This window comes from Siphateles boraxobius, unplaced genomic scaffold (assembly GCF_051911475.1).
Source record: "Siphateles boraxobius isolate OS27281-9 unplaced genomic scaffold, OSU_SipBor_1 22, whole genome shotgun sequence".
Lineage (NCBI taxonomy): Eukaryota > Metazoa > Chordata > Actinopteri > Cypriniformes > Leuciscidae > Siphateles > Siphateles boraxobius.
This window is the reverse complement of record NW_027508833.1, coordinates 32,811,587-32,836,613: the sequence shown is the minus strand read 5'-3', so window position 1 is coordinate 32,836,613 and position 25,027 is coordinate 32,811,587. Positions and strand designations below refer to the sequence as shown.

The window sequence follows — 25,027 nt, the reverse complement described above, 5'->3', positions numbered from 1 at the left end:
GATTACTAAATCATGGCCCACCATAAAATAAGCAAATAAGTCATCGTGTGGTGATTGAATGACATAAACATATCTATCTGATGCTGACAGCCAGCAAAGATGGAGTGGAACGGTTCCAAATCTTCCGTCCAATTTAATCAAAACAGCTTAATACAAGCACCCACTCATTCACATTTTCACATGCACACAAACCATATGTGATTAAAGTCAGAATGAGATCAGTCTATGATTATTATGATGTGCAACAGGAAGAGTATAGGCTACATTACTCTTTTCCTCTTCAAATATGAACTCTGTTGATGTTCAGCAGATTTTGCTATGCAGTATTCTGCACATGAACAACCCAATAGTAACCTAAACGGCAATTTATCCTCAGAATGAGTTGTGTTAAATTGCTCAAGGCTGGGCATTATACACAGCAGTTCTGGGTTTTTGGGGGCAGTTTCTGGGGGCAGTCATGGCCTAATGGTAACAGAGTTGGACTGGAGATCCAAGGGTTGCTGGTTCGATTCCAGTACCGGCAGAAATATGACTGTGGTGTCCTTGAGCAAGGCACCTAACCCCCAATCGCTCCCCAGGGGCCACTCAAGGCTGCTCGCTGCTCCGGGTGTGTGTATCCACGTTTGCTGTGTGTGTTCACTACTCACTACTCTGCTCATAATGTGTGTGCACTTACTTGGATGGGTTAAATGCAGAGGTCAAATTCCAAGTATGGGTACCATCACGTGTCACTTTCACTTTTTGTCACATATTTCTGTTTGATTTATAGACCGGTGTTACACGTTCATCCACATAGAGTTTTCTTTTCCTCATAAATTAAAATAAGATCATGCAGGGTTTTTAATGTTATTGTTGGAATTATAATTATTCCTGGCAGTATGACACCTTCCCAAACCAATTTGTGGGTTTCCACTCTTACGTGGCTCATCATTCTTTAGCAAAATGGCCTGTCAGAGTTCAGTCTCTTTTTTTTTTTCTCTGAGCTGATCAAATTCTGATTCATGTTGCTGATTCATAGCTGGAACTGACTGATGATTGCATAAGAGATCTTAATTAAATGACCTGCTCATGGTTTGAATGCCTTATACTTTACTTTGAGATCATCTTCAAATGATGTAAGCCGTGCGTGCATGATCACCTAAGAATTACTGTGCGTTTTAATCGCCGACTTCAGCTTAAGTTATTATAGGCCTCCAACTACATAATCAACAGCATGTCAGTGTGACAGAAGGTATGGTCTAATCGCCTGATAGTATTGTGCAAAGTTTGCAAGGTATTCAGGCCATCTTACTTTTTTTAACAGAGATTGTCTTATTATTGGCAGATGAAAGGGTCTGTGGCTCTTACCATTGGAAAAAGGGTAACAGCTAACTTGGATCAAGTGAGGCATAATGCAATAGTTATAATTAAATTATTCATTTTCTCTTCATTCATTAAAAGGCATTATTCTCAGCATCATAGTGCATGGCAGTCATTCAAGTATTATTATATTTGGTAAAATCTGAAAGCAAGAAAGAAAACATCAAACATCGATTGTTTATTTTCTTCAGACAATATATAAATTCACTCAATATTAAACAATTACACACACATTATTAAATACTACTACACATTTGCTGGTAATGAGTCCTACCTGTCTCGACTTTCCCTACTCAACCTTCTCTTAAAAAATAAAACTTTTAGCATATTAAAATCTACATATAGTTTCCAAAGAATGTATTGTTTGTTTAGTGAAAAACATGTTGAAGATTAGTGAACAGCCTGTCGATTCATTAAATGATAAGCTATTTCCTCACTAAAGCTGTTTATTCAGTGTAGTGAAGCCTCCTCCATTAATATAAAAAACAGCCTTTTGGTCAAAGTATTTGCAACGCCTCCGGACAGGTATTTCGGGCATCCATGACCAACAGTGCGTCCGAAATCGTGTATAGTAAGTTAAAAAAAGTATGTTCTATATGGTATGAATGTGTGTAGTAAAAATGTAATCTGGACGTATTACATCCGCCATGTTGTCATTATCATATGACCTAGAAGTGTCAGTTGTGTCATTTGACCTTCATTCAGAAATCCTCTTCCGTGGCCTCATGGGAAAAAGTGTCCATCGAATGCGCACTTCAGAATCTCGGTCATCCAGGTACTTTTCGCCCACTGTTCTATCGAATACCATCTCTGCATCCGAAATCTAATACTTCACTACTATAGTATGCGAACAACAGTACGCCAACACTGATGATATTACATACTTTCTGGTATGTGATCCCCTTCCTCTTCGCCTACTGTTTTTCGAATACTATGTATTCGGATATGTTACTCTGTTGGAAAAATAAGCGGATCACATAGCCTACCGGAAAAAAATATTGGAACCATTTGAATCTTGCCCCAAATACTATATTTTAAAGCGATATGGAGGACATTAGGAAGAAACTGTGGCTTTACCGAGCTCAACGGCTCTAGCTGCGCTGTGATATAAACATAACGCTGTATTGGCTAATTTAAAATAGTTGGTAGCCTAGTAAGCTGATCAATATGCCCAGCAGATATGTTTTCCTGTTTCAGTGGAAATTACGTCAACACATTGAATAATGCTTTAAATCACGAAACATATCCGCTCTAAATATTAAGACACCTTTTTTTCTTTGTTTCACAATACTCAATGATTGTAAATTGAGGTTGGTGTTTTAGAACTAGCCTATCTGTGCTGAATTTTACAAAAATAAATCACAACAATCCCATGCTATGGGCACAGCCATTGATATGGCAGCAGAAGTTTTCATCTTTGAAAGCCTACATCTCTTCAGTGGGTTGTACTGTTATTTTATGTGTTTTTGGATTGTTCGGCAGATGGAAAATGCAAGAATATCTTTCCAAGAAATTTCAGAAGACAAAAAACCGAGCAGTGGAAAATTATAAGTTAGCTTTAATTACAGCAGATACCTTTGAAAAGTAGGCTATCCCTCACTGCCTCGCTTTTATACCTGTCATGGCGTTGCTATGATTAAGGTCTATACCATATTTATATCATACTGAGAGTCATTATTTATTTCATTCATTTTTATAGGCTACGTGAAGACATATAGACCCACAAAGCCCCCCACTTTAGAGGGACCCCAGGGAGATTGTCATGACGATGCATTTTAAATGAAGGCATTTAAATCAAGTAAACTAATTAAGATGTCCCCTGTTCAGTGTGTATGGAGAAGTGAACACTGCGGGACCGCTCCGCTGGCTCCGAGAAAAGAGCATGAAAGTAACGTTTTGTGTTCTATTTTTAAATTAGATATTTAGAAACAATCGCTTTCAAGTGCATTCAAAAAATAGCCTACTTGTTGACATTTACTGACGAACCTCAGAGAACGTAGAAGCAGCGCTGCGGCAGGACTTCTGAGAGAGAGAGAGAGAGAGAGAGAGAGAGAGAGAGAGAGAGAGAGAGAGAGCAGAGAAGACAGCAGCATGAAACGGTACAGTGTAGTCTTGCGCACTCGTCGCTTTGCACTAACTACAAAAAATAGCCTAGCTATTTTATTATATGTCTTCTCATCTTGCTTTGGAGTCTCGTAGTGACTATGCATGATCTTTAACCACTGTGCTGGATAAGGCGCAGCAACGCACATTATGAAAGCGTAAGTGACCATCACGTTTTACTATAAAAGTAACAGTTCTTTTGGATACTCGACTTGAAACGGAGAGGTGACTTTGATCTGAAGTCTCGCGCCTGATGAAAGATGAAAAACTTCAGCTTGGTAAGTTTTTGAAACATCTGACGCTATCCTGCAGTTACCATCAGATGCGATGCTTGAGATTTTAACGTCCAGAAAAAGAATCTGTCAACATTCACGCGTGTCAGTAGATCAATTAAAACGTTTGTGTTGATCAACTTTAACAAAAGTTGGTTAACAAAAACTATCACATGATATAAATCTTGTTTTGGGGTAGCTGAATGTGTAGGTTGAAACAGCATAGGTGATGTCTGTTTCCTCTCCTTCCTTAATCTGGTGTTGAAAAATAGCTGTGATTTGGAACATGTTAACTGGGTTCTAGCTGGTGTAAAATTTCGCTGCTGGTTTGTTGCTGGTCCAAGATTGTCACTTGTCAGCTTGCTCTTCGGACCAGCTAGAAACTGAACCCATGTTCCAAAACACAGGTAGCAGCTTAAGCTTGATCGTCCAACAGAAAGCTTCGGTATCAGAACATGTTAGTAGAGGGATTTATACTCCTAAGTTAATACAAACCTGAGACAGTAGGCACATGCAACATCAGAACTAGAATGCACCATCAATAAGATTCTTTAGATGCATTACCTGCTAAAAAACACAGCATAAATTGGTTTGCTGGTCAAAGATGATCTTTGCAGGTTCAATTTTAGGCAAGTTTAAGTTGCCTTGAAAAGTTAAATCTCATAGCACAGTCTGACCTTGATTCTTTTCCTCTGTTTTCTTTCCAAACAACCCCACCACAGTTTTTAAATGAAGGTGTGGTGTTTAATGAACAACCTTAATTACCCTTGCAGTGTTAGGTTCAATCCGTCAGGCAGAGTTTTTGACTGTTATGTCTGCATAGCATAGTGCCTGACATGGGTGGCCGTACTTAAAGGTCATGGCCATGATCAGTGTAAATGTTTGTTTGAGTTTTACAGTCAAGATTTATAAACTCTCACATGTGGTGTAGAGTGATAATGAATGAAGGGCAGAGGACTATCGGTGTAACTCAGTGCGCGGCAGAACAGCAACACTGTTCAATCACATTTGCATAATTGCTCTTTTCTCCTCTCTCACTTTTCTTGCCTTTCTCTTCCTTTCACCTGCTTTGTCACCCTCCCTTATCTGTCTCTCTTGCAAACACACAACACAACTGCAGTGTGTGAGATGGACAGATAGCTGATGTGAAAGGGAAGCATATGTGCTGGATCTTTGGGTGCTCCGTGTGAATCGTCAGCAGATTGCTGTGACCTTCCCAAGTAAATCCTCTGCCCAAATGACCAGCATATGGTTGACCTGATGTATAAAATAAACATTTGCATATAGGGTTGTAACGGTATACCGGTATGGCGGTTTATCACGATATTGACATGTATGATTATCATATCGTGAACATTTGCTTATCCAAGGTTTTGGGAAAAAAATTAAACCAGATCTCACCATCGCATATGCAACTTCTTTCCACTTGAGCTTAGACTCCACCCATACATGTACAGCGGAGAAAATGTCTGAGACAGAGGTTGCGATTTCTAATCTCTTTCCCCCGCCGAAAAAAAGTTGAAATCTGCAGTGTGGGAATACTTTGGGTATCCGAAAAACGAACGCGGGGTTTTCCTTGAAGGTGGATATCCAGTTGTTTCCAAAAATGTGGACGAAGAGTGGCTGCAAAAGGAAGATACGTCGAACATGTTCTCCCATATTAGCAAACACCATCCCTCCCTGCAGATAAAGTTCCATTTATAACTTAAGGCCGTATTATTTCCGTTTTGACGCAGATGTCACGAAAAATGCGCGATTTGATAGATGGATGAATAAATCTAAAATATAGCTGTGCAATAAATCAAATCGCTATATGAGTGTGTGTCAAAAAACTGCTATACTGTAAATCTATATTCTGTAGTATGTGTGACGCTCATGGTGTTTAATGCGTCTGCCGTCTCACTCACTATATGAGGACGTGAACACATGAACATATCCAGAGCTGCTCTGAGAGAAATAAATGAGCATTTCATAATTTTATTTAAAAGAATCATCGTCAAATACACTCTTGACACTGAAACTCATAGGAGTTTAGTACAACCTGTCAAAATAAAAGTTCATAGACTCATTAAAATATTTCATTAAAAAAAGTTTGTTTTAATAAACCATGTTCAACCAAAAAACCTTATCTGTTTTCATTCATTTTAGGGTCATTGTAGCTGATGATTATAATAATAATGATTCTTTAATACCGTATACCGTGAAACCATGATATTTTCTGAGACGATTATCATAAATGAAAATCTAATACCGTTACAACCCTATTTACATATAGGCATTCTGAAACATGACTCTTTGTAAGCCTGTTCCAGTGGGAAATACACAGACACATTATTTTGCAGTGATGACTCATTTAAAAGTACTTTTGTTTAACCTTTTTAATTACCACAAATCTGAGTCAAGATCAATTTAGGTCGCAAATGTTTTGCATGTGGGAGGAGTATATTCTCCTCCATTCTTTTAAGATTTACCATTTAAAAGTTTGTTTGTTTCTGAAATAAATTTCAACTCATTTGAACTCACGGCTTTAATTTAGAAATTGTTTTTGTATTAAAGCATTGTCTAACCTACAAACAAACATTTTACATAGTTACATTCGGGCCAGCCCAGGCTCTGCTGGGGCCCTATAGGCGAGATTTTAGAAAGTGCCCTTCACAAGCCAACAACCGCCCCCACCAAACTGCTAATGTTTATAACATGAATAGTGCTCAATGTTAAATATGAAGTAAATAAATGGTAATAATAAACAACAGCTAACAAATCTAGATAAATAGAATCAAAGTAATAATTAAAGAATTAAACAAACTACAAATCAACAAAAAAGAGCAATAAAGTAGACTCTTAACTGTCATCCTTATTTTCAAGCATGTACTGAAAATTAAATTTAAACTTAAATTCACTGCAATTCATGAATGCTTTAAACTCCAGTCCTAGCCATGGTTTCTTTTAAAAGACAACACTTAGGACAAGTAAAAGCCCTTTACTTGCAGCTTAAAACAAGCAAAAACGCCCCACAGTGTTGCACTTGCCAGTAAAAAGGTTCTAAAAAAGCTATTCAGAATTGTACACAAACATCAATGTCTGCCATTAAGAGTCATTAACTAGGATTTCACAGCAAATACATTGTAAATGCTAATGGAAAAAAAATAATACCTATGGTAACTGTGCTGTCATGCATAAATTGTTAAAATGTTATTGTGATATAGGCCTACCGTATTATAATCACTTCATGATGCTGGCAGTGTTTAAATTAGTCCAGCATAACATGTTGTCTATTACAACTATTACATTTTCCGTTGATGTCAACTTTGTTATCGTGAACATTTTGTAATCTAAAGTAGGCTAAAAGAATGTTAATTGGCATAAACATATGCAAGTGTGCTCCATTTAAAATCACTAAAAGCACTTATCTCAGACTCACTTCACCGTGATCTCAGGAAGTTCTGTTTTAATCAATTAAGCGTTCTACACTGTATAATTAATTTCTTATTTACATAGTTACTACAGTTTGTTATAATAAGAGGATTGGTGAGCGCGCAGAACGCAGCATTGAACAAATTCTCTGGCGTTTTGAGGTGAGTGGGTTCTGACTAACCTCTTACACCACAAACACCTCTGATTGGCCATCAAGTTTGAGACATCAACAGACATGTTTGTGATTGGCTTCTTTGCTCAACAATGCAAAAACACATTGCAAACAGAAACCCTTTGACGCTCTCCAGAGTGCAAATACGCACTGGAGCATTTGTAAATAAGTTTCTCCAATATGATGTTAAATAGTATTTACCTGAGGGTGCTCTTCGTAGTCTATGATTTCAGGTTTTACTATCCATATAGTGACAATGTAGGTAAAACCTGACCCATCCACACACATATGTTCCATATAGGTATTCTCTACAGGGAGCTGTCAATCTCCAGCTATATGAAATCAATCAAAGAGAGAAATTATACTGAGATTGAAGGTAGAAAGCAGAGAATTTGGGAAGTGAGGAGAGCACATGGCCTTTTTTTGCTCACACACGAGTATGTGTCTCTCTGTATCTGCTCACAAGCAGTGGAATGTTGCATTTGTGTAACCGTAGCAACATGTAGAATCAAATCAATTCAGGTCTTCACTTTAGCAGATAAAGAGTCATGGCAGGTAGATAGGGATTTTATATACAAGGGTTTATTTCATAATCGTTATGGTTTATAGGTAGCATTTCTTTTTAGGTGTTAGAAAGCACAATTTCTGTAAATTTTAAGTGATCATATGTTTTATAATTTGCTTTGGGGAATCATAAAGCTACTGTTAAGTCAATTCTAGTGATTTTGTTCTGACTATACACCGTTTTTCTTTTGGTAAGATAAGAATGTCTGAGTGGATGTATTAATGCATTAAGAATAAAGGAATGTGCTAAATGGACTTCAGAATATGACTGTTACGTGTCAGTGTGTTACACTGTATGTAATTTTCTTTCAAACCATATTTATGTATGGACCGTATGAAACCATATGCATATGCAGGCATACAGTATGCCTGTGAAATTGACTTAGGCATGAAGAAGTTATTCAGATATTTGCTTTTCAGTCCTGCACAGAACCCATTTCATTCTGGATATATTAAATATGTTGAGCTTGTGTTCACCCTTTACATTAACAAAATACTTTGTTAGCAAGACAGATTCAGAGGAGGCCTGTATGGCATTACAGTATATGTATTTAGCAGCAGTTAAACTGATTTTTTCAGTTTAGTCAGGGATGGCCAGTTTAGTAAGAAATTTAGTAGCAAATGTACACATCTTACATGCATATAAAATTATATATTTGCTTTTGAGATTGCACATTTGTTCTGACTAAATTGGCTGTGTGTTTGATGAATTATATTTGCATGTATTAATATCAAATATATACACTGTAATAGACTAGATATATAATGCATACAGCACAGGGCACAACCAGACTAATTTATGCATCTGTATTTTTTTTGTATTTAAAGCAACTAAAAATAATTTAAACTAATCTTTTTATTTTATTTTATTTGTTTATTATGTTTTTGTAATTCATCAACAGTATAAGTCAAAGTCTTGATCTTAGCTCAGGTAATTCTGGTGTCCTACATTGAGATAATCTGGGATTTCCTAGAGGAAAAACGTACTGACGAGGCATAAGCAATATTCCCCTCACATTATTATCTTTCTCTCTTTAGTATTTTGATATATTTAACCAAAACCTCTGAAAGTTTCTGTTTCTCATTTCCCTTACTACTGTAATTATTACGTAAAATATAACATTTAGATTATTATAGTTCTTGTACTCTAGATTCTTTCACTATTTAGAACTTGCTAATATTTGCAGATATGATTTGTTCTCTCTCTGTGAACCATATTTTATAATTGTCTTTCCCCAGTGTGTGAGTTCATTACTCTGTAATGCATGATTACATAATATCTATAAGTACCTCCAGATCATTAGCATTTACTGCCTCTCTGTTCTATTTCTGGTCAATCATTACACTACATTTCTACCAGACAAGGCATACATTTTTTTTTTTAAGTCATGTGTCACAATTCTGCTTCTGTGTTCTGCAAGTTACTATATCTTTTCTGTATTATTTTTCTAAAGGGTTATGAAAATACTTGATATTAGTTTTGAGTGCATTATGAATAAATGTTATTATTAATTATAAATCCTTATTGCAGGCACATTAAATTTGTGTCCGAAGCTTGTTTCCGCCACAGAATAAAACATTTTAAAATATAATTGCGACTTTTTATCTCACAATTGCGAGTTTACATCTCGCAATTCTGACTTTATTATTTCTCAGAACTGCATGTTATAAAGTCAGAATTGCATGATATAAAGTCGCAATTGCGTGTTCTAATTCTAAACTTTATAACACACAATTGCGACTTTACTGTACGTTCACACCGCCGCCAGCGAGAGCGGCAAAATTCGCTCTCGCCGCCCTGCCAGCGACGCCGTGGAAAGATTCGTGGACGCTCTGATGCTCTGATGTAGATCGAACGCGTGGTCTTTTTTACAACTGTATTTAAAGGGGCCACAAAGCAAACAAGCATGTCGATCGTTTTTTTTGCAGAAAATTGATCGATGGAAAAAACTTAACAATTATAGTGACATGTTTGCTAAGGAAATAAACAAAGTCAAAGCCATTTGTGTGGTGTGGCTTTTGTGTTCATGGTTAGGTGCTATTATAATTTGCATTCCCGCTGAAAAACAAGCGTTCCTGCGTGAAAATATTGCCTATAAATACTAGTGTTGCGCGCCTTATCAAATTCAAATGATCAACCTCCTCAATTTTGCTTGGGAACTAATGTGGTCGGAACCAAAGTTTACAGGACTGCGTTCATACCGCCGCCGGCGAGAGCGTCAAAGTGGCCGGAAGTCGTTCATTTTCAATGAGAGTCGGCGGCGAACTCCGGCGAGAGCGGCGCGTCTTGGACGGTGAGAGCGGCGAGGAGAGTTGAAGTCAGGTCAACTTTATGGTAATAAGCAATGACACGGTTCGGCGGCAACCGGCGGCAACCAATCGGAATATAGAAGTGCTCCGTTTGAGAGGAGTCCAGAGAACGCAGTCCTGTAAACTTTGGTTCCGACCACATTAGTTCCCAAGCAAAATTGCGGAGGTTGATCATTTGAATTTGATAAGAAGGTGCGCAACACTATTTATTTCTTTGTCCATTTCTTTTACTATCAATGAGACACCCCAGGCTCCACAAACGGCAACAAAAACAAACTGGGCTAACCCGCACCACGAAACATAACAAACTGTTCCAGCCAATAACCGACAAGAAGGATTTGGGGGTAGGGTTTGGGGGGTTAGTGCGCGGATGAGGAGGAGGGATCCTACGTTTTGTTTGACAATACTTTGAACGTCAACAAAAAGTTACGTCACCCAACATCGTTTAAAGCACCTTTAACACAGCGTGAGACAGAAAGTATATTATTTTAAAAAATTCTGTACTCTGATACAGGCTATGTCGATTAGCGTTGCATTATAGATATACATCATTCTTACGGAAATAGTTGAGATGGCTTGAAAACAATAAACACAGATCATTGCAATCGTGTTTATTGTCTTCATGTTTCATCAGTCAAAACGTCTCTAGCTTCATGTTATTCAGCTGTAGCGATATCTGATGTCCATATAAGGGATTTCCTATAAGGGTGCCTTCTGGCTTACAGTATGAATGAAACAGAAATTACCAAATTACTAACATCACCTCATTTTGGATAAAAATAGAAAAACATACCAAAGTACTTTGTAAGGTAACTTGAGTAGTTTTTCAGCAACCTACTTATTTACTCTTACTTGAGTCATTATTTTTCAGTAATTCTACTTGTACTCAAGTAAATTATTTCTTAAGTAGCAATACTTTTACTTAAGTAAAAAAAGAGTACTCTTTCCACCACTGCTTTTTAGCATGCATATTACAATGATATTGGCTATTTATTAGTGCTTATAAAGCACATAATTAATGCATTTTAACTATTAATTTATTGAGGCAAAAGTCATAGTTAATTGTTAATAGTGAGAATTGGACCCAAAACTAAAATGACCAATATTATTATTTTATATTCAATATTATATATTATTATGAGTTGTATCAGAAAGTAAAATAGAAGCAGCCAACAAATGTCTAGGTGGCACCTCGAGAGAATGACAAGTGTACAGAGCTGGATTTCTATTAGTGTTATCGTTTGTGTTATAGATTTGATGGCTTTATTATCATGAGTAGGTTGGTCCTGACTTTTGACTGTTAGTAAATGTATTTGATAATGACTTTATTTTTAGTTCATGAATAGTTAATTTTGTTTAACAGAAAATTAAAAGAGCATAACAATTTTTTTTTGCTACTCTAAAAATAGGTAGTTCACAAAAAAAAATTTGTCATCATTTACTCATCCATAATGACAAACATGAGGTCCTTTTTCTTTATTTTTTTTCTCCTAGGTATTTCTTTTGGTGTAAACGATTCATTTTTAGATGATGTTCCAACAAATGTTGCAGGTATGAAAATTATTTAGTCATGCATTAATATGTTTCCATCTTTTTTGAGCCAGAAATCTAGGTGAAATAAAACAAAGTTAATTCAATATCAGATCAACCACTTCACCAAGAGTATTCTGTGAATAATGCTGAGTGGCTTCTGAGGGTTTATCTCAGTCTTCCAGTGTGCTTTCAACACAGCCATTCCCTTCGAGGAATTACTAACAATCTCTGCATTTTCTTTAACTCGTACAAGCCATCACTCAGAACACTCGCAAACGGGCACGCTTGCTCGCACACATAATGTACATCTGTAGTGTTAAGCATCAAGGATTGTGCCACTTTACTGTTCACTCTCATGAATGAAAAATAACACATCTGTCAACACATCTGATGCAACTTGAATATGCTTTGCATAAGTTTGATATCTTTGAGGATTTTGTTTTTCAGATTTTTCAAGTGTTACAGAAAAAGTTTGGCAAAAAATAATTGAAGGCTGTGTCTATCAATCCCTTGTAGGGTATAACATGATCTTTTAACAGTAACAGCTTCAAGTTGTTTTTTTTTTGTTTTCCCTGAGGGCCAGATTGTTATTTACAGTAAGAGTGAAGGCCTGTTCACACCAAGGAGAGCTATAATGAAAATGATAAAGATATAGTTTTAAAAATCATTCCAAATATAAAAGAATAGCTGAGTCCACTCCACAACTATATTAATAACGAAGCAGAGGAATGATAAGGTTGGAATCACATTCAAAAAGATTTTTTTTTTTCAGCTGATGAACAATAAAAACATTGACAGCCAATCAGAATCCATCCTGCTTTAAAGACTTTGAGCATTTAAAGCATCAGACGACGTAACTGCAGTGCACGCTTATAATAAACTGAAATTATATGATCCGCTGTTGTGGACACTAATATAGTTATCGTTGTAGTTATCATTTTTGGGGTGATCTGGCCTTTAGTTTTAAGGAGAAAATTCCACAAACACTGTATCTACACCACCCTGATTCTGTTCAGGCTTGGAAATTTTAAGAACATCTCTTGACCTTCAGAAGTGGCTTAATTTAAACTCAGCCCAAGTCCAGCCGAATTGATCTTATTATGATTCAGCAGGTTCAGGTTCAGTGCCGGCCAATCTCTCAGAAAAGATGATTGAACACTGTTCTTCTGAACTATTAAAAATGCATCACTTCTCAGGTTCCACCATGTCACTGCAGTCTTTGCGGTCTGTGAAGCCTGACGTGATGGAGGAACTCAACATGTTCATCATGCTTCCAGATGTGTCTGTGGAACACAGCACCTTAGCTAAAAAATATTTTCCACTATTTTTTAAATGTTGTCTCAGATAAGTCAGTGGTTGGTTTTTTACACATGTACTTTAAAGATTGGCTTCGAAACATGCTTCAAAGAAACAAATGCTACGAGTTCACTCAGATGCATACAGTCAGCCTTACCTTGTTATGATCTCTGTTCTGAATTTCCAACTGCAGATGACACAGATAGCCTTTTCCCCTTATCAAGTCAAGTCACCTTTATTTATATAGCGCTTTATACAATACAGATTGTTTCAAAGCAGCTTCACAGTGAGAACACGATAAGTTCAGTGTTGATTTAGTTCTTTTGTAAAGATCATCAATTATTAAATTATTTTGTTATCTATAAGCAGTTAACAACTAAAGACATTTTATGATTGAAATGATGAAGGCTTATCTACTAGAGCTATTTTAGGAGTGCTAACTGTTTAGCCTAGGATATAGAGCTCTGCAATGTAATTTAGTCAGAGGTTTACATGATTAGGGAAGGTTTGAGAAGGCAACAGATGCAGATCACATGAACACTGCGAGGCTTAGGATCTTTTGCGGCTTATCTGGTTTATCACTGACGAGACGCAGACTACATTTTAAAACATTGCAGCACTCAAATCTGTGTGTTTTCCCGTTCATGCTTGTGGATCTTCATTCATTGTTTCTACGGTTGGGTTCAATGGAGTTGTTGAGACACTGATTGAGCAGTCGATGAGAGTCGACAAGCATCTTCTGCTTTGCACGCAAGGTTCCAGATTTGAGGTGATTGAGGACGTTCCCATGAACAGATCAAAGCAGAGTTCATACGTTGTATCTGACACATTCATTCTAACTATAAAAGAAAATGTCTTTTATTAAATGCTCCTTCTAGAGCAACACAATGCTGACTGTATTGAAGTACTGAGCACAATCATTCTGCTTGCATAATCAAATTGACTTTTTTTAAGGTAAAGTAATTGCAAGTTTTTTCTTTGGATCACATTTAATTACAACCACTCAATGAGGAAGATTAAAGAGTTAAATCTGCCTTAGTGTACAATTATATTGATTGTTCCCAGATACATTGATTAGCACAAATTAACAAGTGTGTTTAGACTTTTCTGTTTATTGATATTCCCAGATCTCTGCATGTCACTCTGATGATATTTGACCCGTGTTCATAAAGCCTCTTGAATCCATAATTCAAATGCATTGCACGTTGCCTGGAGTCTGTGCCGTTTGGCCCGAAGCCCAGGTTTCAAACTCAAGCCACACACTTCAGCTAGTCTTCAATATTTAATTCACAAAAGCAAACAGCCGTGATCCCTCAACAAAACATCTTCACACTTATCATTCTTAGCCTCTGTTAATGGTTGCGTTAATAAAGATCTAAAGAATTACATCTAAAGGACATTCACATCAAGAGTGAAAAGGTAAAAGGGACATTAATATATTTGCAGGCCTGAGCTTTTATTAATTGGAGAGACTATAGGGATGTGATAACACTGCAGTAAGAGTTGAAATGTTGTTTTCTTAAGCAAAAGTTCTATCAGTTCAATCGGTTGCTATGAGATGCTTTTCATCCCAAAGTGACCTATGGTGCAGTAATTACAGCGACAGTCCTCTGGAGCAATCTGGGGCTCGCGACCTGCATTACCAGGCATAAAACTAAACTACCACACTATGTAAAAGAGTAGAAAAACATATCCAATTACTGATTATATTATATCATGCATTTATTGCCATATAATTGACCATATAAGATAAAAGCATTTTACAAGGTAATAAAAAATTTACCGAGGACCAGAGGACATTAAGAACTCAGAAGGACTGCATAGTGCTCTACAAATTAAGATCATCGCTTGTGCGCCGATATTGAACCTCGGAGCTTTTTGCTGGCTAGAATCGTAGTCATTCGGGGAAGACAACTAGAACTGAAAAATCCATTTGGATGGCTCCATACACAAATGCGGAGATGCACTGAGCAGTTTGACAGTGTAGTCTCTGTGCTTGTGTGTCAATTACAATACCAGACTGCAAGTTGAATGCTGCCGTCTGTTTTTGATTTGTGTTTTCACCATATTAATTACCTTACAGGGATCAAAAGTAATGTTTTTTTTCTGCTAGTAGTTTAGATTTGCACTTGTCTGCCAATGTTTTCAATAATCATTTTTTTAATGTTTTTTTTAATGTAAAAACGATTTTATTTCAAGCAACAAATTATGTACAAAAAAAATTATGTAATTTATGTGATTTTATATAATTTTTATTTAAACAGAGAAAATTCTGTCATCATTTAGTTCCCCCTACATTTACATGAAAGGAGATATTTAGAAAAAATTTAAAATGTTTTTTTCTTTCCTTCTTTATTTTTTGGGTCAAAGTTGTCTTTACCCCAGCATTTTTCAAAATATCTTCGTTTGTGTTATACAGAAGAAAGAAAGTCATGCAGGTTTGGAAAGACATGAGGATGAGTAAATGATGAAAATTGTATTTATTTTCAAAATCAAATATTAAGAGTACCTTTCTACAAACAATTAAAATCTAGTTATAGCATCATCGCAGCACTGAACCAATAAGTTGTGATTCTGTCCACTGGCCTGAATTCTCTCACAATGTCCTGGATCACCTTAAGGACCCGATTAGGGGTGTGACAAGACACTTATTCACTTGCAGGTGGTTGAGGAGATGCCCCCTCCTATGTAAAGCGCTTTGAGGTCCCAGAAAAAGCGCTATGTAAATGTAACTAATTATTATATTATTATTATTATTATTACTTAGATCACGAGACGAGACACGAGGTTGAGTTCACAAGAACACAATATTTTCCCACAGTATTTTCAACAAAATTCATGACTGGAAAATAATCTGCAGGTGCTTTTTGAAATATTTTAACTAATCATCTTGTAATGAATGTCATTTCAGTTCTACTTTATGAGTATGAATTATCATATGCATTGAAAGACAACAATATACAAGCACTGTTAAAGGTTTTTACCACAAACTCAACTGACTGGCTTCTCTCCTGTATGATTATACATGAGTCTCTTGAGACCTTACTGTACATTAATTGTGAGCTTCCAGAACTTCATATTGAGGCTGTGTGTGACCTCCTAATTGAACTCTTAACTGAAGCAGTATAAATAACTAAAATAAATAACAGTTTTTCTTAGTCACATTAAGTGTAAACAATTAGTGCAACCATAGTCAAAGTACTCTCTTAACATTTAAAGTGGAAACAGAGACCAAAACAGAGACCAGAGCAAAGAGATAGTTACAACTACACAGCCCAGCCTAAGATAGGTCTGATATTTGGAGACAGGCTATTGTATGTAGCCTGATTTTCGTGCATCAGGGAGCTCGCGTTTTACTTTTGTTTTCTCGATCGCAAAACCGAAATTCGAAACAGCTTGCCAAAGCAAACTTTCTGCAAACTGGTATAAGCCGAACTACCATTGGTCCATTGGGATTACATATTAGGTAGGTGTGCTCTGAGGCTCCGCCTTCTTTGATGTGGAAATCTTCTCTGGTTAATTTCCTCTGTTTAGTCTGTCGTGGTCAGAATCAAGTTACAACGTGAGCACATTGGAGAGCTGCTTTATAGTAAAAATGAAGTTGTAATTCTAATTGAAAGTGACACTGACACTGTTTTTTATGTTTATGTCTGTAAAGCTGCTTGCTTTAATGCAATCTATTGTATAAATAGACATGATGTGACTGGAGTGCCGAATTGCAGAGCTTGTGCAAACATATCCACATCGCAATGATCAGATGCTTTCTTAACTGTTGTTTTCTAACCGCTCTCAGCGTGGGTGGTCTCGTGATGTTTACTAGCAATATACCGCTGCTCAGATATTTCAAACTTCTATTTACTCCTAAGTAAAAAAGATAAACAAAAAAGAACTTCACTGTGAGTGTATCGCGGCCTTTATTGCCCTTGCAGCTCTAAGGATAATAGTAACTTACAAGAAGCTCTGGCTGTTTAATTCAAGTCTCCAGTTGTACTTTTTTCTACATCAGTAGGCTTTTACCGACATCAGAGTCCTGAATAATACCACTTGTCCACTCACCACTGTTCAAAACTTCTTGAAGTCAAAGCCAAACACAACAGCAAGGGCAAGAGTGGGAGGAGATGATGAAAGGCAGCAATGGAGGAGGTCAAATGGTATCAAAGAGACATGTAAAGCCTGGCGGCATACTTTGCACCAATTTTTTTTCAGTGTTTTTTTGGTACAAATGTAACACTTATCAGACCTGACAGGAGAAGAGAAAGGTCAGATAAGCTCTCAGTTGGGGTAGATTTGTATTGCAATTTTTGACCTACTTGTTTGAGACAGACATTTACATTTCAAATTTACAATCATGTCCTGGGCAAAGGCTTTAATACAAAAGCAACTACTATTAAAATAGCTTTTTTCTCAAAAAAAAAGGAAGAAAGAAACGACGTGTCCTTGCAGAAGTGTGAAGATTTGACCTGATTATAACTTCTTGTAAGAAATGAAAAAGTATAGCACAAAAATACTTACTGACGAGTTTAGGACAAGCAGTCACCTTGGGGATGCAGGACAAAGTCACCTTGGGCAGCAATTTACCCATGAGCCACATTTAGACCTCACACTTGCTTTTGCATTTAATGTCTATATAGACATCCTTGAACATCTGTGTGACAAAACATACTTCAAAGGTTTGGGGCCAGTAAAAATTGACTGAAGAAATTAATTCAATTCAAAAAAATTCTGTTCTTTTGAACTTTCTATTCATCAAATAATCCTGAAAAAGTATGCACGGATTCCACAAAAATATGAAGCAGTATGACTTTTTTACAACATTGATATAACAACACTGAAATAATAAGAAATATTTATTGAGCACCAAATCAGCATGATTTCTGAAGGATCATGTGACATTGAAAACCATTATTTAAAAATGTAATAATATTCAACAATATTACAGTTTTTACTGTATTTTTGAACAAATAAATGCAGCCTTGGTGAGCATAAGAGACTTATTTTAAAAACAAAAATCTTACAGACCCTGTCTGACTTTTGCCTCCAAAGCAAGTTTTCTCAGTTCATATGTATCGAAGTCATACGGATGTGGTTCCCTTTCAGTCGAGAACGTCAGACGTAGTCGACGGTCGACTGAATTGGGAGATCGCTAGAGAGCCTGTCTTCTTCGAGTACTATTGAACGAGCCAATGTAATTGGCGTGCGTGATTCGCATCACACACTCCGCCCCCGCGGCGCGGGTATAAATACGGAAGTGGATGCACGCACTAGTTGCCTTTCGCTTCGGAGCCGATCGTTTGATGTCTCTGAGAGTGCTGTTGTCTACAACGAGCGAGTGTGTCGGTGTTCTTCAGGAAGACTCTCCCAGTGCTGGTGTTCTACAGCGCGAGTGCAGCGGTGATCGCGAGCTTTGAGCTCTCAACTGCTGTTTTAACAGCAACAAATTTCTAAATGTTTGTGTGTGTTGATGGCTGGTTAGAGGGCGGAAAAGTGAGTGCTTCACTGTTTCAGTTCTCTGTTCAGTGTTGCCGCGGTCATTCCCCTGTGTGCTCCGGCACTGGTGACGGTCCTATTTTCTGAAAGAGCAACACGGGTGCGTTTGCGTCTTTTTCAAGATGTCATTCCGCCCGTGCGTTTCTGGGTGCGGTCGTTCCCTGTCTCTCTCTGATAGTCACAACTGTTGTGTCACGTGTTTGGGCTTACAGCACGCTGAGACAGCTTTTGTGGACAGCTCATGTTTTCACTGTGGGAACATGACTGTCGCAGTGTTGAGGGCGAGACTCGCCTTCGTTCGCGGAGAGCAAGTCCCCATTACCATGCCCCACCCTCGGGTGCTGTGTGGGATGGGTGACCGGAGGATAGTGTTGGATGTCCCGCCCGGTAACCATTCCCTGTGGGCTCCTCACTCCTCCCTTCCACTGCAACCACTGGAGCCTCCTGTGTTGTCTGGTGGTCCATCTGTAATGGGTGGGCCAGCGATTTCACTCGGGGCTCCCCTGGAGGACAGGACGCCGATTGCAGCATCGGAGGGTGAGCTGACTTCTAGAGATGATGACTCGGCTGCATTGTCTCCCTCCGGGAGTTCAATGTTGCCCGAGCCGGATCCAGAATTATCAGCTATGCTGAAACGGGCCGCCGAGGCTGCCGGGCTCGAGTGGAACCTCCACCGTGTCCCGTTCAGTCTCGGTTGGAATCTGGAGTTTGGTATCTTGGGGCGGGCCGCGCTGGTTCTCAGCCCGCCGCCCCAGTGCCTTTCTTTCCCGAAATGCATGGAGAGCTTGTCAGGTGGTGAACAGCATCTTTCTCTGCCAGAAACTGCCTGACTAGCTTTTCCCCCTCATTACCCTTGATGGAGGAACGGTGAAGGGTTGCGAAGTGTCCCTCCATTGGAGCGGTCTGTCGACACAGGTGCACCTGTGTCCGGCGGCCGCTGCCTTTTGGGGGGATCCTCGTCTCCCCCCTAAGGCCTGTGAGTTTTGTCTGCTCCGACGGGCAGAGCTTACAAAGCCTATGGGCAAGCCCCTTCCTCTTGCGTGCCATGGCGTTGCTGCAGGCTAGGGCACCCATGGCATGCACGAGGGTAATCCAGACCGTGCGCTCATAGGTGAGCACCGTACTGCATCCGACCTCACCCTCCGGGGTACGGGTGTCGTAGCGTGCGTGATCGGTCTGGCGATGTCCACCTTGGTGGTCCAGTAGCGCCTTCGTTGGCTCAGCCTGGTTGGTATGGCGGATGCGGACAAGGTTCGGTTCCTGGTCTCCCCAATTTCCCAGGTTGGGCTGGTCGGCGACGCGGTGGAGAACTGCATCAAACAGTTCTCTGCCGCTCAAGCGCAGACGGAGGTCATCCGGCACATCCTGCCCCGGTGGCCAGCTGCTGCTTCCAACCGCCGCCGGTGGCAGCTCCTCCGCCTGCTCGTCGCCGTGGGCATTCTCCGGCCGCCGCTCCTGCTGGCCCTCCGCAGCAGCCTCCACCCAGGCCTCAGCATGGAGCCGGCCGCAGTTGAGACGCCCAGCCCGCTCCAGGCGCTGCCAAGCCAGGTGGCAAGCGACAGCGAAAGCATTCCGGAGCGGGCCGCCCAGGAATGGATGAGATGCTCTTGGAGTGGCACGATCACTCCCTCCCCCCGGGTGAGGGCCGGGTGGAGCCTTTGTTTGTGTGTGTGTGTCTGTTCCGCCGCTGGCTCCCTAAAAAAAAAAAAAAAAAAAAAAAGCGGAGCAAGCGGTACCCACACTTCAAAGAGAGAGCAATTTCATCTGTTCCTGGGTCCCAAGAGGGCCAGTCTGGCGGGTGTGACCCTGTATAGCCTTACACCCCTCAGCTCCCCCTTGGTCGCCAGCAGGCAGCTTGGTGCGTTCGAGGACCCGGTCATCCGCCTTCTCACGCGCCCCCTGCCGCTTGTGGAGACAGGTAAGTGTTGCACAGCACACTAACACCACTCTCTCTACTTTGCTGCCCCACCTCAGGCTCGGCTACCCCGCTCAAGTCAGTGATAGTCATCACATTAGGTGTTGAGCAGACGTGCTCCTGAAAATTCAGTGATATTCATCACACCGAGTGTTGAGCAGTGCTCCTGACTTGTGCGTGCTTATCTTATCCTGCTGGCGAAGGATTTGATATAGCCGCTCCTCCAGCCGGTACGAAGGCCAGTTGTAAACTCGTTCTTCGTGCTACTAGGGGGTGGGTCGTGACCATCTTGGCCCAAGATTGGTCTGCAGCTTTGACCTGAAAGACAGGTGCTTCAGATCTCTACCTCCCGCACCGCAGGCCATCCTGTGTGTTGCGTCTAAGGGTGGAGTATCAGTACAGTGTCCTTCCCCTCGAGTGCTCCAGAGCCCGTTGGGTCTTCAGGTCAACTGGAAGAGAGTAATCTCGCCCACGGGCTGAGTATCTCTTTTCTAGTTTTGGAGAGGTACTCGGTCCAACATGTCTCTCCAATGAGAATGTGTTCAGCTGGTGTTGAAGTGAGAAAGGGTCCCACTGAAAGAACTTTCAGAGGCTCCTGGGGTATATGGTAGTCGCAGCCTTTGGCTCCCTCCATATGTGACCGCTTCAGCGCTAGCTTCACGATCGAGTCCCGAGGTGACCGTGGCAGAGCAGCTCACCCTGTGTGACTATAGTTCATCCCGGTCTGCTGCCAAACCCTCTTCAACAGAGGGGCCATGTACAAAGGGCGTGTTTTAACGGGGGCCTGGGCGACCCCCGACTACACGGGCATTCGTGCCTCGAGTTGTTAGACATTGCGACCGTTGCGCAAGCTTCCCCTGCATGTCACAAACTCACCCGTCACCTCCTCCTTGGAGTCAGACGCTTCTGAGGGCGCCTTGTTCCACTCCTCCCGCTTACTAAATCGTGCCGCCATCGAGCCTCACGACAGTTATAGCCAGGGCAAGTGGAGACTCCATCCCCTGGGTCCGGCTGGGTCATGACCATTCCGGCGCCGCTCAGTTGCCCCCCCGGTTTTATTTTTCCGCCAGTGTTTGGGTAAACCGAGCGGACTACCCTTGGACAAACACTGGGACTCAGCTGCCCCAGGGGCCCGCAGAAATGCGTTTAACCCCAGTGAGCCTTCTAAAAGTGACTGCGACTCATGGTCGCCTTGCGCCTGCAAGTCAGTGAAATCATCACTCTTCATGTTGAGCAGAATTGCTCCTGAAACTCAGTGAAGTTCATCGCACTCAGGTGTTGAGCAGCAATGCTCCTGTAGCTCAGTGAGTCCATCACAGGTAGCTCAGTGAATTCATCACACGCAGTGCTGAGCAGAAATGCTCCTGGTGCTCAGTGAAGTTCCTCGCACTCAAGTGTTGAGCAGAAATGCTCCTGAAGCTCAGTGAGTTTATCACACTCAGGTGTTGAGCAGTAATGCTCCTGAAGCTCAGTGAACTTGTCACACTCAAGTGCTGAGCAGAAATGCTCCTGTCGTTCAGTGAAATTCTTCGCACTCAAGTGTTGAGCAGAAATGCTCCTGAAACTCAGTGAGTTTATCACACTCAGGTGTTGAGCAGGAATGCTCCTGAAGTTCAGTGAACTTGTCACACTCAAGTGCTGAGCAGAAATGCTCCTGTCGCTCAGTGAGGTTCTTCGTACTCAAGTGTTGAGCAGAAATGCTCCTGAAGCTCGGTGAGTTTATCACACTCAGGTGTGGAGCAGGAATGCTCCTGAAGCTCAGTGAACTTGTCACACCCAAGTGCTGAGCAGAAAATGCTCCTGAAGCCCAGTGATCTTCACATGTTGTGTTGAGCAATGCTCCTGTCTTTTGCGCCCGTCGCTTGCACCTACGTGCCAAGTCAGGAGAGGAACAGGTCTTCATAGTTGCCCCTTATTGGCCCAACTAGACCTGGTTCCCTTCAACAGCCTTCCTGACTTCCCCTGAGAACTCTTTCGGGGACGGGGCACGATGGCACACGCGTTCTTCCCCCGGAGATTCCGGGTGGTCTTACATCTGAACGCGGAGGTTCAGGTGGCTATCACAAGAACATGTGATAGTTACCATCACTTCTGCGAGCACCCCCTAGAATTGGGTAGCGTGCTTACGCCTTTAGAAGTGGAACCTAGTCGTTGAGTGCGTCTTCTCTCCAGAGGAGATCCTGAAAGCTTTCGATCACTTCAGTGCTCTCTTTCCTGCAAAATGGGTTGCAGTAGGCTGTTTTCCTTCACCCTCAAAATGATGTTGCCTCGGTGTTTAAACGACGCTCATCGTGTTGCAGAAGTATGCAGAAGCACGTTCTGATCGTCAGGTTCCTGAGGAGCAAGGTCTTGTAAATCCTTGTGTCCCTCTTTATCCTCTTGGGCCTTGTCCCTGGTGCGACTGCACTGCAGAGACCGCCCCTGAGCCACTGCAGGCAGTGAGTTAAAAATTCTGTTATATCAGTTCTCCTGCTCGCGTGGTCTCTACTAGAGGGTAGGGACTTGCTCGCTTTCGGTCAACGTATTGTGCCTGGAGTCTGGGCCGGCTAACTCTCACAAGCTGAGACCCCGGCTCGGATTGTGCCCAAGGTTCCTACCTCTCCCATAATAGGAGCAGGTGGTGAGCCTGCAAGCGCTGCCCTGGAGGAGGCAGATCCAGCCCTGGCTTCTCTGTCCGTTCGCTTGGACGTGTACAGAATGCAAGTCATAGACCTCAGACCAGCTCTTCAAATATCTGTTGGAATTCAGCAGAGAGGGAAGGCTGTTTCCATGCAAAGTTGCACTTAGTGCTTGCCTTCATTTCGGCAAAGATCCGAGATGCAACATGTCCACTTAGGTGTTGAGCTCCTCTATGATGAGTGTAAAGTGCTCCGCCTGGGCGTTGATGATATGCTTTGCTAAAACAGATTCTAGAGTTGGGGGCTGGACGACACCTAGTTGAACCGCTGCCTCACGTGGGCTCCCTTCTCATGAAGCCAGTTTCACCGTGAGCCCGGTTCAAGTGTCGGCTTGCTGCGCCATTCCCCTCCTATGGACTGGATACGTGCGCCTTTTTACTCCAGTTGAGTTCCCTTAAAATTGAACCCTGTTGAGTTCCTCCACACCCCTCCGACGTTGGACGTGCGGAACGTCTGGTGTTAGGCCTACCACTCGTAAGCAGTGTGGAACCTGTGTTAGGCTGGGTCCATATGTTGCGGTCCCTTCGGTGACCCCATATGTGTATTCTTCCACGATACGGCTCCCTGCGGTGAGCCCGTGTCTTCCCTCGGCAGAGTCTCTCTGCCGTCACTGTCCGGTGTGTCTCCCCCCGTCTTAGGCTGGAGCCACCCCAGTGACATTCCATATGTTAGACTGCCCGGTTTCCGCCCAGTTCATATGTGTATTCTCCACATTACCTCCCTCTGGGTTGGATGTGGCTTCCGCAGCGTCCCTTCCTTCCAACGTACGGGGAACGCTTTCCCAGTGGTCCTGTAGGAACAGCAGTGACTTCCCTGGCCTAAGCCCTGTCCTTCCCCGCCTTAAGTTTGCGGGGGCATCAGGAGGCTTTGGTTTAGGCACTGGAAGGTGGCAGCGTTAGTGGCGTGTTCAATGGGTGATCCCAATTCAGTCGACCGTCGACTACGTCTGACGTTCTCGACTGAAAGGGAACGTCCTGGTTGCGTATGCAACCCACCGTTCCCTGAAGGAGGGAACGGAGGACGTAGTCCCCTTGCCACTACCGCTGGACCACCGCTGACCCCGGGTTACTCTCGGCTCCTCAGCGAAAAGCAACTAGTGCGTGCATCCACTTCCGTATTTATACCCGCGCCGCGGGGGCGGAGTGTGTGATGCGAATCACGCACGCCAATTACATTGGCTCGTTCAATAGTACTCGAAGAAGACAGGCTCTCTAGCGATCTCCCAATTCAGTCGACCGTCGACTACGTCCTCCGTTCCCTCCTTCAGGGAACGGTGGGTTGCATACGCAACCAGGACGTTCTGCTGAGATGTTACCCTTTAACGCAGTCTTTGCACTACTTGCCAACCCAACTCACCTCATTGAACTGACAATGGCAGTCCAAAGAGGCCACAGTCGTGCCACAACAGCTTGATTTACAAAAAAACACACTGTTTTTTGACGTTTAGAAAGTGCCTTAGGGCCAGTGCCCGGTTGCATAAAGCACCTTAAGTGACATTTTCCCTTAAGTTCGCCCTTATGTTTCCCTTAAATCTAAGGGTGTTGCAGAAAAATACCCTTAAGTGTTACTTAACGTTTTTTTTAAGTGAAACGTCATAAACACTTAGAATTTCCCTTAAATGCTGTTTTTTCCCTTAAGTAATCCCTTAAAAAGCGTTAACTGTTGCATAAAACCCCTTAACGGTCATTTCCCTAAGTATAATTTAAGGTTTGGAAATCGTAACCTTAAGAGTAACGCGGACAAAAATAAGACGACATGGCTGAATTTATGGAACCAGTTGAAGATAATTATGTGCAAAGACGAATTTTTAGAGATCGGGAGAACCCTTTGGACCATCTTAGCGATGAAAAATTGTTGCTTGAATACCGGTTTGATCGACGCGCAATTTTTGACATCGCTAACAAACTAGACGGCGACCTTGACC

At 41.4% G+C, this 25,027-nt stretch overlaps 1 protein-coding gene and 1 long non-coding RNA gene across 2 annotated transcripts in view; both read left to right on the top strand.

Annotated features, from left to right (window-relative positions):
• Positions 1 to 25,027, top strand: part of LOC143747209 (uncharacterized) — a 480,968-nt gene that overhangs the window by 68,327 nt on the left and 387,614 nt on the right. The gene's annotated exons all lie outside the window — the stretch shown is intronic.
• htr1d (5-hydroxytryptamine (serotonin) receptor 1D, G protein-coupled) overlaps positions 3,420 to 25,027 on the top strand; it is a 37,500-nt gene continuing 15,892 nt past the window's right edge. Inside the window, exon 1 of the mRNA XM_077239783.1 lies at positions 3,420 to 3,740. The gene's annotated coding sequence lies outside the window, so the exon portion shown is untranslated. The remainder of the gene's footprint in view (positions 3,741 to 25,027) is intronic.